This window comes from Armigeres subalbatus, chromosome 2, assembly GCF_024139115.2.
Source record: "Armigeres subalbatus isolate Guangzhou_Male chromosome 2, GZ_Asu_2, whole genome shotgun sequence".
Taxonomy (NCBI): domain Eukaryota; kingdom Metazoa; phylum Arthropoda; class Insecta; order Diptera; family Culicidae; genus Armigeres; species Armigeres subalbatus.
The window spans coordinates 20,033,335-20,044,791 of NC_085140.1; the positions used below are offsets into that span (position 1 = coordinate 20,033,335).

Genomic DNA, 11,457 nt, shown 5'->3' on the forward strand with positions numbered 1-11,457 from the left:
AAGACGACCTTCCAGTTGAGGTTGAAATATGTATATGCTCAATTCAGTTGAAAACCGGAATGGTCGACTAGCGAAGTTGAATTTTTCTCACAATTCGTACGCTAAACATAACTTCGGAAGTGGTGCGCTGTATATGCTTCGTCAAACGAAAACAGCACACCACTTCCGAAGTTAGGTTTAGCGTACGAATTGTGAGAAAAATCCAACTTTGCTAGTCGACCATTCCTGTTTTCAACTGGAATTAAATGGAATTGTACTAAACTCGTCTTATGACAGTAGTACATATGATAGTTTGCTGAGCTGGTTTACATGGACTTAGCAAGAGATATTTTAGTTACAAGATAAAGATTGTCGCTATCCGGAAGATTTTTTGCTGGCGAGGATAGGGCGCTTAATGTCAATGAAGGAAAAATCCATACAATTTGACAGTTCTGTAGGGGAAGGAGGTGCAATATGCCCTAGCTAAGCATAGACTGCTTTTATGCCTTAGCTATAACGATTTTCATGGGTGTTTCTACCTCACGCAACAGTTAAACAATTTAGCTAGCTGATGCCATATTCAAATTAGAAAAAATCTCAATCATATTGATAATATTCACATTTTAAAAAAGTGGTGATATTTCGTTGCCGGCAAACTCATGAGGCAAAACGCCTTTTAGCAGGCAGCTCTTATGGAACAACGTACCATGCGTCGGCACATCAGCATTCTGGTATAGACAGTGCGTGGAGACGCGAGTACATTGTAGGATAGTTCCACTTGGGCGTTTTGCCTCGCCGAAATGTTAGATGTTTCATCAAAATGTGGAAAATTTCAGTTTTTCCTACATTCCTATCTATTATTTTGACACTTTTTTCGCCTATCCTACATAATTTCACGTCTAGTTTTATTAAGGCTATCTCAAACATGGTAAATATGAGTTGTAGTAGGCTGTAATATATGTAGAACGTTATAGTAGACTTTTGACATGAGTAAATAAATCACTTCGACTTTGGTATCGCTTCCGAAAGGATGTCTTTCATTATAGAAGCGAATCTTTACAGTGGCGACGAGCCGAAACGGACCGAAAGATTTTTGAAGATCAGCTTGAAGCGAATCAAGCTGCTGGAAGTAATTTTTTCAAGCTATTTTGTTGCGCATTAGAAGTAAACGAAATATTAAATAACGATTTCTTTTAAATGATGGAGGTAACATAATAGATTACTCTTGTTTTTCACTTCATTGGAAGTTGATTGATTGTTTTATGGATTATTGTTTATTTCAAACTAAAAAAAAAAGAATTTATAATCTACGGAAGGACTAGGTATAAGACACGTAATTAAAAAAAAATGAGAATACGTAATGCGAAAATGTAGGGGATGCTACGAGTAGTCCCGGTCCATTAGATCTAAATGAAATGGTTCAGTATCTCAGTCTATTTGTTAAGGCTTGAAAAATAAAGGGAGCACTACGAGTGGCTCCAGTCCATTAAAATAAAATATAGGAGATTTGTTATCTCAGTCTATTAAATAAAATACATGAAATGCAGGGGACACCATGAGTGGTTCCAGTCCATGAATCTGACCCATATAAAAGATGTACACATTGAAAAAAAGTAGGGATAATCGTGGATAAGCTCCACTAATTTCATAACTGAGATATACCTACTACGAGTTCCGGAAACGAAAATTTCTCCAAAACAGCTCGTTGTCATGACTACTCAGCAACATTTTTAATTTGGATTACGTTTATATTGGTTGAGCGGAGAGCCGGGTGTAACAGCCGGGGTACGATTTTCAACAGATCCAGTCAATTTATTTGCTTCGCGGATGACATGGACATTGTCGGCCGAACATTTGCAAGGGTGGCAGAACTGTACACCCGCCTGAAACGTGAAGCAACAAAAGTTGGACTGGTGGTGAATGCGCCAAAGACAAAGTACATGCTTGTGGGCGGAACCGAGCGCGACAGGGCCCGCCTGGGAAGCAGTGTTACGATAGACGGGGATACCTTCGAGGTGGTCGAGGAATTCGTCTACCTCGGATCCTTGCTAACGGCTGACAACAACGTTAGTCGTGAAATACGAAGGCGCATCATCTGTGGAAGTCGGGCTTACTACGGGCTCCAGAAGAAACTGCGGTCGAAAAAGATTCGCCACCGCACCAAATGTGTCATGTACAAGACGTTAATAAGACCGGTAGTCCTCTACGGACATGAAACATGGACAATGCTCGAGGAGGACTTGCAAGCACTCGGAGTATTCGAGAGACGGGTGCTTAGGACCATCTTTGGCGGTGTACAAGAAGACGGTGTGTGGCGGCGAAGAATGAACCATGAGCTCGCCCAGCTCTACGGCGAACCCAGTATCCAGAAGGTAGCTAAAGCCGGAAGGGTACGATGGGCAGGGCATGTTGCAAGAATGCCGGACAGCAACCCTGCAAAGATGGTGTTCGCTTCCGATCCGGCAGGTACGAGACGACGTGGAGCGCAGCGAGCGAGATGGGCAGACCAGGTGCAGAACGACTTGGCGAGCGTGGGGCGTATTCGAGGATGGAGAGATGCGGCCTCGAAGCGTGTATTGTGGCGTCAAATTGTTGATTCAGTGTTATCTGTATAGATGTAGACTAATTAAATGAAATGAACTATATTGGTTGTTTGAGTTGATTCAAATACTAAACTTATGTAGACTCGCACCGAAAAAAAATACAACGCCTTCAGAAAAGGACTATTACCGGTACTTCGTGAGTGCTACTGAACTACTGAACTGAACATTGGAAAGACTATGAATCAATGCACACAATAAAATTGTGTATAGTATAGACAAATCGTCGAACCTGTATACGAAATATTCCTTAGAAATGACATGCTAAATGTAATCTTTAATGTTATTAACATCCTACAGTTTAGCGAAAAAATCAAACGTGACAAATATCAAAAATCCATTACAAGAAACCAAGGAACGAATGTGGTATACTTCTTTGGAGTCTTGTGTAAAATAATCGGCAAAATCGGACAGACATTGTTGCAGAGGCAACGTTATAGCTGCTACGAACGGGAAGCAGACGTGTGGTACTGGCAGACGTCGGCACTGCCTTGACTTCATCAACGACACCGAAGCATTTGAGTTCATATTGAGTATTGATGCACGAACTAGTGGAAGCTCGTAGGTTTCAGAGCACTCTATAGAAAATTACTAACTTATTTTGAAAAAAAAAGTTTATCAGAATTATAGTTCTACATTATCTTTACGGAACATGACGAAGTATAAAAGGGAGAGCATAATCGAATTCTTCCTCATCGAAAACAATAGGAAAACAGATGTTGTGTGAAGTTCCTCCGTACGCCATATCTTGATCCCGAATTCGAAGGTAAATTTTATCTAAAACTAATTCGTATTTAATGGAAAATGTATTATGCATATCTTCACTAAAATACCCAGAAAAAATAGATACATCACTACCATCAGTCACACATTCATTTTAGAAAACTTAACACTTCAATTGTTGAAACTACAACAATTGAAGGACATTGACATTATCAAACAGAACAGAGTTTTCTAATGTGTTTAAAATCCGCCGTTACTTATAGGAAAGAGGGATTGATTATGTTATTTTACGGGTTCTTTCAAATATGGAATAGAGAATGAGATACGATGTAATTTGTGCTGCAGTTGACACGATAAAGAGAGTGATCTCATCCTCACCATGTCTATTCATTCATTCTTTTGAAATGATTATTTACAATATTTAGTACGTCTCAGTTGTTCGAGGTTCGAGGGCTAATCTAATCTTTATTAAGAGCCGCATACACCACAATGTGCTTATTATATAATACTTCTATCAATACTACTACCGCTTATAAAATAAGTAGAAATTAGATAAGAACCCAACTAGTCATAAATCACTTGATGAAATGCATTGAAGTTTTGAAGGAAACTAAATTGTTCAATCATTGGAGCTTCTTGATTACCACTTATCTTATACATAAGGTAAAAGCAATATATAAAAAATTAGATGCTATTGCTAAAATTCGTAGAAGAAAAACAATTAAAGAAGTACAAAATTGTTTTAGGTCTAATCATATTCGTTGTTGATAACACCACATGACACATACCGAACTTGTTTTGCAAATTTCAAATTTGAAAACATTGATTAGAAAGCTTAATTTCCTTAGCCAACATTGAAATCATGTCGTTCTATGTTCCAAGCTTAAAATCATTTGTGCAACTGCTGCAATTCCAGTGGCATTGAATGCAGCATTATCCAATAGGAATATCTAGATCTAAATTGTAAAATAATTGCGTATATGCTGGAAAGAACGCTTTGCACTAAAGTTATAACAAATACTGCGAGAGAAATATTTGTTTAATATGAAATTGGAATTGAGTCAACAGCTATAGCGTTGTTTATTGAGAAGAAAGAACGACATTGATTACGCTAAATATTTAAATATCCCGAAGATTTACTGTAATACAATGAACACTCTTCCGCAATTGAGGATTCTTCTGCTACTAACTCTTCTAACTGATAATTCCCACCAAACATTAAGTACCTTACCCACCTTTTTAAAATAAACCAGTAGAACGTTGTTGAACAACATAAAACCACAGACAAACAGACGTAACAGCTTGAACAATTTTCTGAAAAATCCATCGCTCAACTCATCTACCACCATCTCGCGAGCATGTTACACGAAACGATGTTTCGTATGACATCGTCACCAGAAGGCGCTGGAGTGAAATGTCAAACCCGAAGGATTACGACACTAGCGCCTCTAGTTGTGAATTGCGTAATCAATCAAATTCAAATTGATCGTTGAAGTCATGGTCGATGGTATTTTCTCTAGTGTTACGTCTGTTTGTCTGTGATAAAACTATAACAAGTTTTTTCCTTCAGATGAATTAAAAAGAAAAACTTTCAAATATAGCTATCCTAGCACTTAACGATTCAGTAAGAGAATCGGATTTTTCAAGAAAACACAAAAGAAAGAAGTATGTGGATCATAAGCAGAACGCCAAGAATTCTAAAATTGATGTCAGATTTTATGTATTTGCTAAACATTTCATCAAACGTAAATTTCATTAACAACCACATGTTGTGTTGAAGAGGGAAATTTGACTAACGGACATAAAGAATCGGAACAGAAACAAACGTGTACTCCAGAGAATCGTTACAGTCGTAAGAATCGGAGGAAGTAAATGGAAGATTACGTTATTTATAAATGCAATTGTATGAAATAATGTTAAGGGTTAATTATGTTAAATTGGTAAACTATCATCAAAATATTGTTAACGTAAAGGGGAGATGTAGTAGGCTGTAATACATGTAGAACGTTATAGTACACTCAGGCAAATGAACATACGAAATACATAAGGCAAAAATTATGGATCTACAAGATTGTGGAAAATGGTTGAAACATAAGTCTCTCATGCTTTCTATCTTCAGCTTTTTAGATTTCATTAGCGGACGTATGTTGTTTGTTCATTGCATGGATTGAATTTCATTAGACACCTTTTGAAATTTGTTCAAAGCTGATTTGAAGAAAATCATAAGGCATTTTATGAAACACATCATACTCATTTTGGTTACCTTAATCGGAAGGAAGGCGCTTCTGTCAAGAGAATCATGCCCTCACTTATTACAAAGTTTTCAAGTCGTGCGGTTTAATTGAATATCAAGGGGGTGTGAAAAAAATATTAAGTTGAAGTATTTTCAAGTGTCGACGGTGAATAATATAGTGTCCCATAATAATTGACCCAATATGACCCAATATGTGAAAAAGGACGGGTTTAATTCGAATAAATCAAGTAACTTTTTCTAGATTCAAAGATATTTTGAAACGCGTTCTACATCGCTCATTTTTTCATACCCCCTCGATGTTCTCAATACAACCGAAACGCGAATATGAAATCACATGTCATGTATGCATAACTATATATAAATGAACCAAACATTTTGATTACCATCTGACATTAAGGTCACTCCTGACGGAATCCAATATTAAAAGTGCTCGCGTTTTCGGGGGCACACCACTCGATACGGAAGCAACGCACAACTGTCATTTTTATTATTTCACGCATGCTGCGACGCAGCAAAGCTAAATAAACAAAATGACAGTTGTTCGCCGCCTCTGAATCGAGTGATGTGCCCCCGAAAACGCGAGCACTTTGGAACTTGGATTCCGTCAGGAGTGACCTTAATCACGCATGTTTATAACTCAAGAAAATTTTCAATATACACGAATTAGGAATTCATAATGCAGCATTATGAATCGATTAATATATCGCAAAATGCAATAATGAATTCATAAATCTGCATTATGAATTAATTAAGATGCTTCTTGAAAAAATACGAAATTCATAAGGCGTGGTTATGACCTCCAAAATACTACTTCTGCAATTCATAAGGGAGGGCTATGGATTAATTTATGTCTAGCGTACAGCGTTTATAATGCTTCATTGTAATTTCATAAATGTGCCTTAAGAAAATGTTATGTTTTTTTATTGACCATGAAAATTTATTTCATCATGCGTCCTTTTGAATTTTAAATCCAAAACTTATTGCAAATTTTCAAAAGGCAGAATAATGATATTCGATAGCCAATTTGCCTGAGTGTAGACTTTTGACATGAGTAAATAAATCACTTCGACTTTGGTATCGCTTCCGAAAGGATGTCTTTCATTATAGAAGCGAATCTTTACATGAGTAAATAACCGAAAGTCGTTCTGCCCCGGGGGCCGTTTTGGGGCCTCTTCCCCTACTCTGGCAAAGCTTCCGATGAAACTGTTCCGTTATTCAGTTCGCTTGTAGATATCTTTTGTGATTGATTTTAAATTGAATGCAAAGAATATAACTAAATTATTTGAATCAAGGGGATTTTAGGCTAATATTTTTTTTTGCATTAGTTGCCTTGTAAACGAGTTTGATGAACTGTCAAATAAGTGAGGTTAAGTCAGAGTAAGCATTGAAAATATATATAAAAGGGGTAAAGTTGAATGCTTAAAAAGTAATGCAATAGTAATAAAACTTATTAAATAAATGACTGGAGCATTACATCATTGATCCTGTTTTAAATTTTGTTGCTGAGCTGAGCCACAAACAAATGTTTTAGTTTGGGGGGAAATGAATCAGAAATGCCACAGTCCACCTGCTTATATAATATAATAACTTGTGACTTTTGCTATCGATTATTTCCAAACACTGATGATGCTTTGAAGATCATTTCATAGAACTCACACGATTATGATCAATAACAGTGCACTTTCAGCTCTCCGGGGTTTCTCCCTTGTAGTCTCTTAAGGAAGATCCATTAATTATGTAACGCAAAAATTGGGCATTTTCAACCCCCCCTCCCCCTATGTCACTCTTTTTGTATGAAACATCTGAAAATTTTGTATGAACCGTCACACTTCGATCAATCCCCCTCCCCCCCCCTCTGGGCGTTACGTAATTTGTGGACGTTCCCTTATGACGTGACCAACTTTCATGTATTCGCAGGCAGATTATTTTCACTCGATATGTGTCGCCTATAACATACATTAGTGCAAACACTTTTCTCGTTCCGGACTGTCGATTTTTAACTGGAGCGTAGCACCCATGGGCGTAGCCAGGATTTCGAGAAGGGGGGGGGGCAACTTTTTTGGTCTTCTAAATCGTAGTTTTATAGTAGTTTTATAAAAACACATGAATATTAGCACATGAAACCAAATCGAAACAATAATGATTAAAACATTAATGGATTTCAAAATGCGTGATTTATTGCTCATCAGATATTTTTAAATAAAGTGAGAAACATATAAACGAACTTAGTATTCAGAAAGAATATAAAATCGGCTATAACAATTATTATAAAAATCCTACATTCTTCCATAAGTTTAAGAAAACTAGAACCATACATCTGAATTTCTAAACAAATCTTCTCTGAAATAATATTTATTATAAAATAGGCAGAAAAATCAATATGCAAGCTTTCTTCAGGATTCCTTCGACAATTTCTCCTGGCTTTCTATCCGAAATTCTATCAGGGATTGTTTAGGAATGCCTCCAGCAACTTCTTCGGCAGTGTCTTCAGGAATTCCACCAAAAATTTTGCCGGGAATTGATCCGAAAATTCCACCATTATTTACTCCAAGAAAATTTTCACGAACTTCTTTATAAGTTCTGCAGAATTCCCTGCAATAATTCAAATAATTTCGTGCTGTTTCCCATAATTTTTAAGAATAAGAATATTCCGTGGAAATTCCGCAGAATTGCCAGTAAACATTCCTGAGAATTTTACGAAAAATCTTCGAATTTCTTGTGTAAATTCCAAAAAATTTTCCATGAATTGTTTCGAATAATTTCTTGTGAAAATTTCAAAGAATTTCTCCAGGAATTCCACCGCAAATTTATACAGAAATTATACCGAAAATGAAATCAACAATGGAATTTTCGGAGGAATTCCTAGATTGATTCGCAATGAAATCCTGAAAGAATTCCGGTGGAAACTTCAAGATTTTCACTGGGAGATCCTCCAGGAGTTTCTCCGAAAATTCCTCCTGAAATTCTTCCAGGAGTTCCACCGGCATTTCCACCAAGAATTTCTCTAGGTTTTCCTTAGAGAATTATTCCGGTAGTTCTATCGGCAGTTCGTCTGAAAATTCTTCCGGGAATTTCGGCAGAATTAGAATTTATTTAGGCTTCTTCAGGAATTTATATAGATTTTCCACCAGAAGCTCCTCCGAGAATTTCTCTGCGAGCTCCTCAGGGAGGACCTCTGATGATGATGATGGTCCAGCTACAAACCCCAACAAAGGTTTTCAGCTAGACGGAATTTGTCGATAAGATTAATTCTCTTAATTCCGAGAATGGTTCTGGTAGTGTCCCCGGGGTTCCTTTGAAAATTCTCCCGGGAGTTTCTTCAGAAATTCTTCCAGAAAATTCCTTCGAGAGTTCCTCCGGGAATTCCACCAGCAATTCATCTGGGAGTTTCTCCGGAAATTCCTCCAGGAGTTCCACCAGAAGCTATTCCAGGAAATTATTCAGACTTTTTTCAGGAAATCATTTAGGCTTTCTTCAGAAATTAAGCTGGAAATTCCTCCCAAAGTTCTTCCGACAGTTTCTCTGGTAGCTTATCCGGGACGTCCTCTAGGAATTATTCTAGGAGCTCCTCCTGAAATTCCTCCGGGAGTTCTTACGGGAGATCTTACGGGAGCTCCTCCAGCAGTTCCTTCGGGAATTCCTCCGGGAGATCCACCAGTAGTTTCTACGAGAATCCCTTCGGGAGTTTCACCGGCAGTTTCTCCGGGTGTTTCTCTGAAAAGGAACTCCCGGAGGAACTCCCAGAGTAATTTCCGGAGGAACTCCTAGGGGATTTTCTATAGGAATTTCCGGAGAAATTTTTAAAGGAATTCTCGGAGGAACTGCCGGTGGAACTTCTGGAGGAATTTATTGAAAAACTACAGGAAGAATTTCCGGAGGAAATCCTGGAGGAACTCTCGTAAGAATTCTAGGATGAACTCCCAAAGGAACTTCCGTAAGAATTCCAGGAGGAACTCCTGGAAGAATTCTTAAAAGAACCTCCCGGAGGAATTCCCGTAAGAACTCCCAGAGAAATTCTCCGAGGAACTTCTGGAGGAATTAGTAGATAAATGCCTAATGAAATGCTAAATGAATTCCTGGAAGAAAGCCTGATTGAATTCCCGAAGGAACTACTGGTGGAACTTCAGAGGAACATCCGATGGAATACCCTAGAGGAAGAGAAAAAATATTTCTGAAGGAACTTCCGAAATCCCATTTCCCGTGAAATTCCTGCCGAATATCGTCCAGGAATTCCCTGTGAAGTTTCTGGAGGTATTATCGGAGAATTTCTTGGAAAAACTCCCGGAGGAACTCCCACAAGCACTTCTGGAGGAATTCCCACATGGAAGTCCTGAAATAATTCTAAGGGAAGTTCCTAAAGAAATTTCCGAAAAAATATCTGAAGTAATGCCCAGAAAAATACCAGGAGGAATTAATGCTGAAATTCCCAGATGAAATCCTGAAAGTACTCCCAGATGAATTGCTGAAGAAAATGCCTGTGGATTGTTCCGAAGAAATTTCTGGAAGAACTCTTGGAAGATATCCGAGTAAATTCCGAGTGAAGTCCGGAAGGAATTCTAGTACACTTCCGCCGAAAATCTTCCAGAGAAATTCCTGAAGGAATTCCTGGAGAAGTACCTGAAAAAACTCCCGAAAAAATACCTGTAAGAATTTCTGGGGAAATACTTGGACGAATTCCAGGAGAAATTCATGAAGATATTTCTAGAGGATTTCTTGATGGATATTCTGAAGTAATTGCGAAAAGAATTCCAGATTGGAATGCTAGATGATTTCGCTATTGAATGTTTGAAGGTATTCCCGGAAGATTTCCTGGAAGTAAACCCGGAGGAATTAAAGGAAGAGTTCCGAGAGGAATGCCCGGAGAATTTCCGAAGGAATTTCTTATAGATTTTTATTTATAGAAGTTAAATTATGAAGCTAAATCGGAGGATTTCCGTCATAAATTTTTGAAGAAACTTCTGGTAGAATTTTGGGAAGAAATTCAGTATGTATTCTTGACGGAACTCTCGAATGCATGCCTGAAGGAAATGCCGGATTTTTCCTGAAGAGAGAATAACCGAAGAAATATCTAGAAGTAAATCTTGGAGAGAAGAAAATAAATTTTCAAGGAATTTTCTCGTGAATTTCCCAACAAAATTTAGTGGGGGTTTCTAGATAAGGATGAATTACAATTACATGAGAAGGATTTTCGAACGATTTTCAGAGGAATTTGTGAATAACTTTCCGGAGGAACTCAGAAGTTCCCAGGGGAGCTTCTAGAAGGATTTCAAGGAGAATTTTTGAGCCCGAAATGTTTCGAGTTGTTTTGAACTTTCATATATTATGGATCCTGGATGCCCTAATAAGTTTTGGGAATCTTTTGAATTTCAACCACCTATTTTTGTATATGATTGGATCGTAAAGTGCACATGTTTGAGGGAATTTCAGTACCCGTTCAATCTTTCCAAAATTTAGGGGGGGGCGACGCCCCCCCCCCTGCCACCCCTTGGCTACGCCCTTGGTAGCACCCGAGAAGACGCGCGAACAGCGCTCTTGTTGGTTGAACGAAATCGCAGATAAAATTCTCTGAAAGCTTAGTCAGCAACTTTGCTGTGGCTTGGGAGGGGTTATTTGTGTGGGCTTGACTGTGTAATATTCTTCTGCATGGACTGCATTTGATTGGAAGATTTGATTCATTTTGTGCTAAGCATCATCACGATCAGTTTCTGGTTACGAAACTGCCGAGGCCAGGTTAGTGAAAGTAAAAATAATATATGAAAAAGTTACGCTGTTATATTAAACGTTACAAACATTGCGCAGATTTCTATTTAGCCAACGGTTGTTATTTAGTGTTGTGATGCTGATTGCTATTTATATTGAAGTTTGATTTATATTGAAGTTTTATCAGACTGCTAGATGAAA

At 37.9% G+C, this 11,457-nt stretch overlaps 1 long non-coding RNA gene across 1 annotated transcript; it reads left to right on the forward strand.

Annotated features, from left to right (window-relative positions):
• Positions 1-987: 987 nt before the first annotated feature.
• Positions 988-5,287, forward strand: LOC134214111 (uncharacterized). Its single transcript, XR_009979661.1, has 3 exons — positions 988-1,185; positions 2,880-3,345; positions 4,873-5,287. It is a non-coding gene; the product is annotated as an uncharacterized LOC134214111 (long non-coding RNA).
• The last annotated feature ends 6,170 nt before the right edge of the window (positions 5,288-11,457 follow it).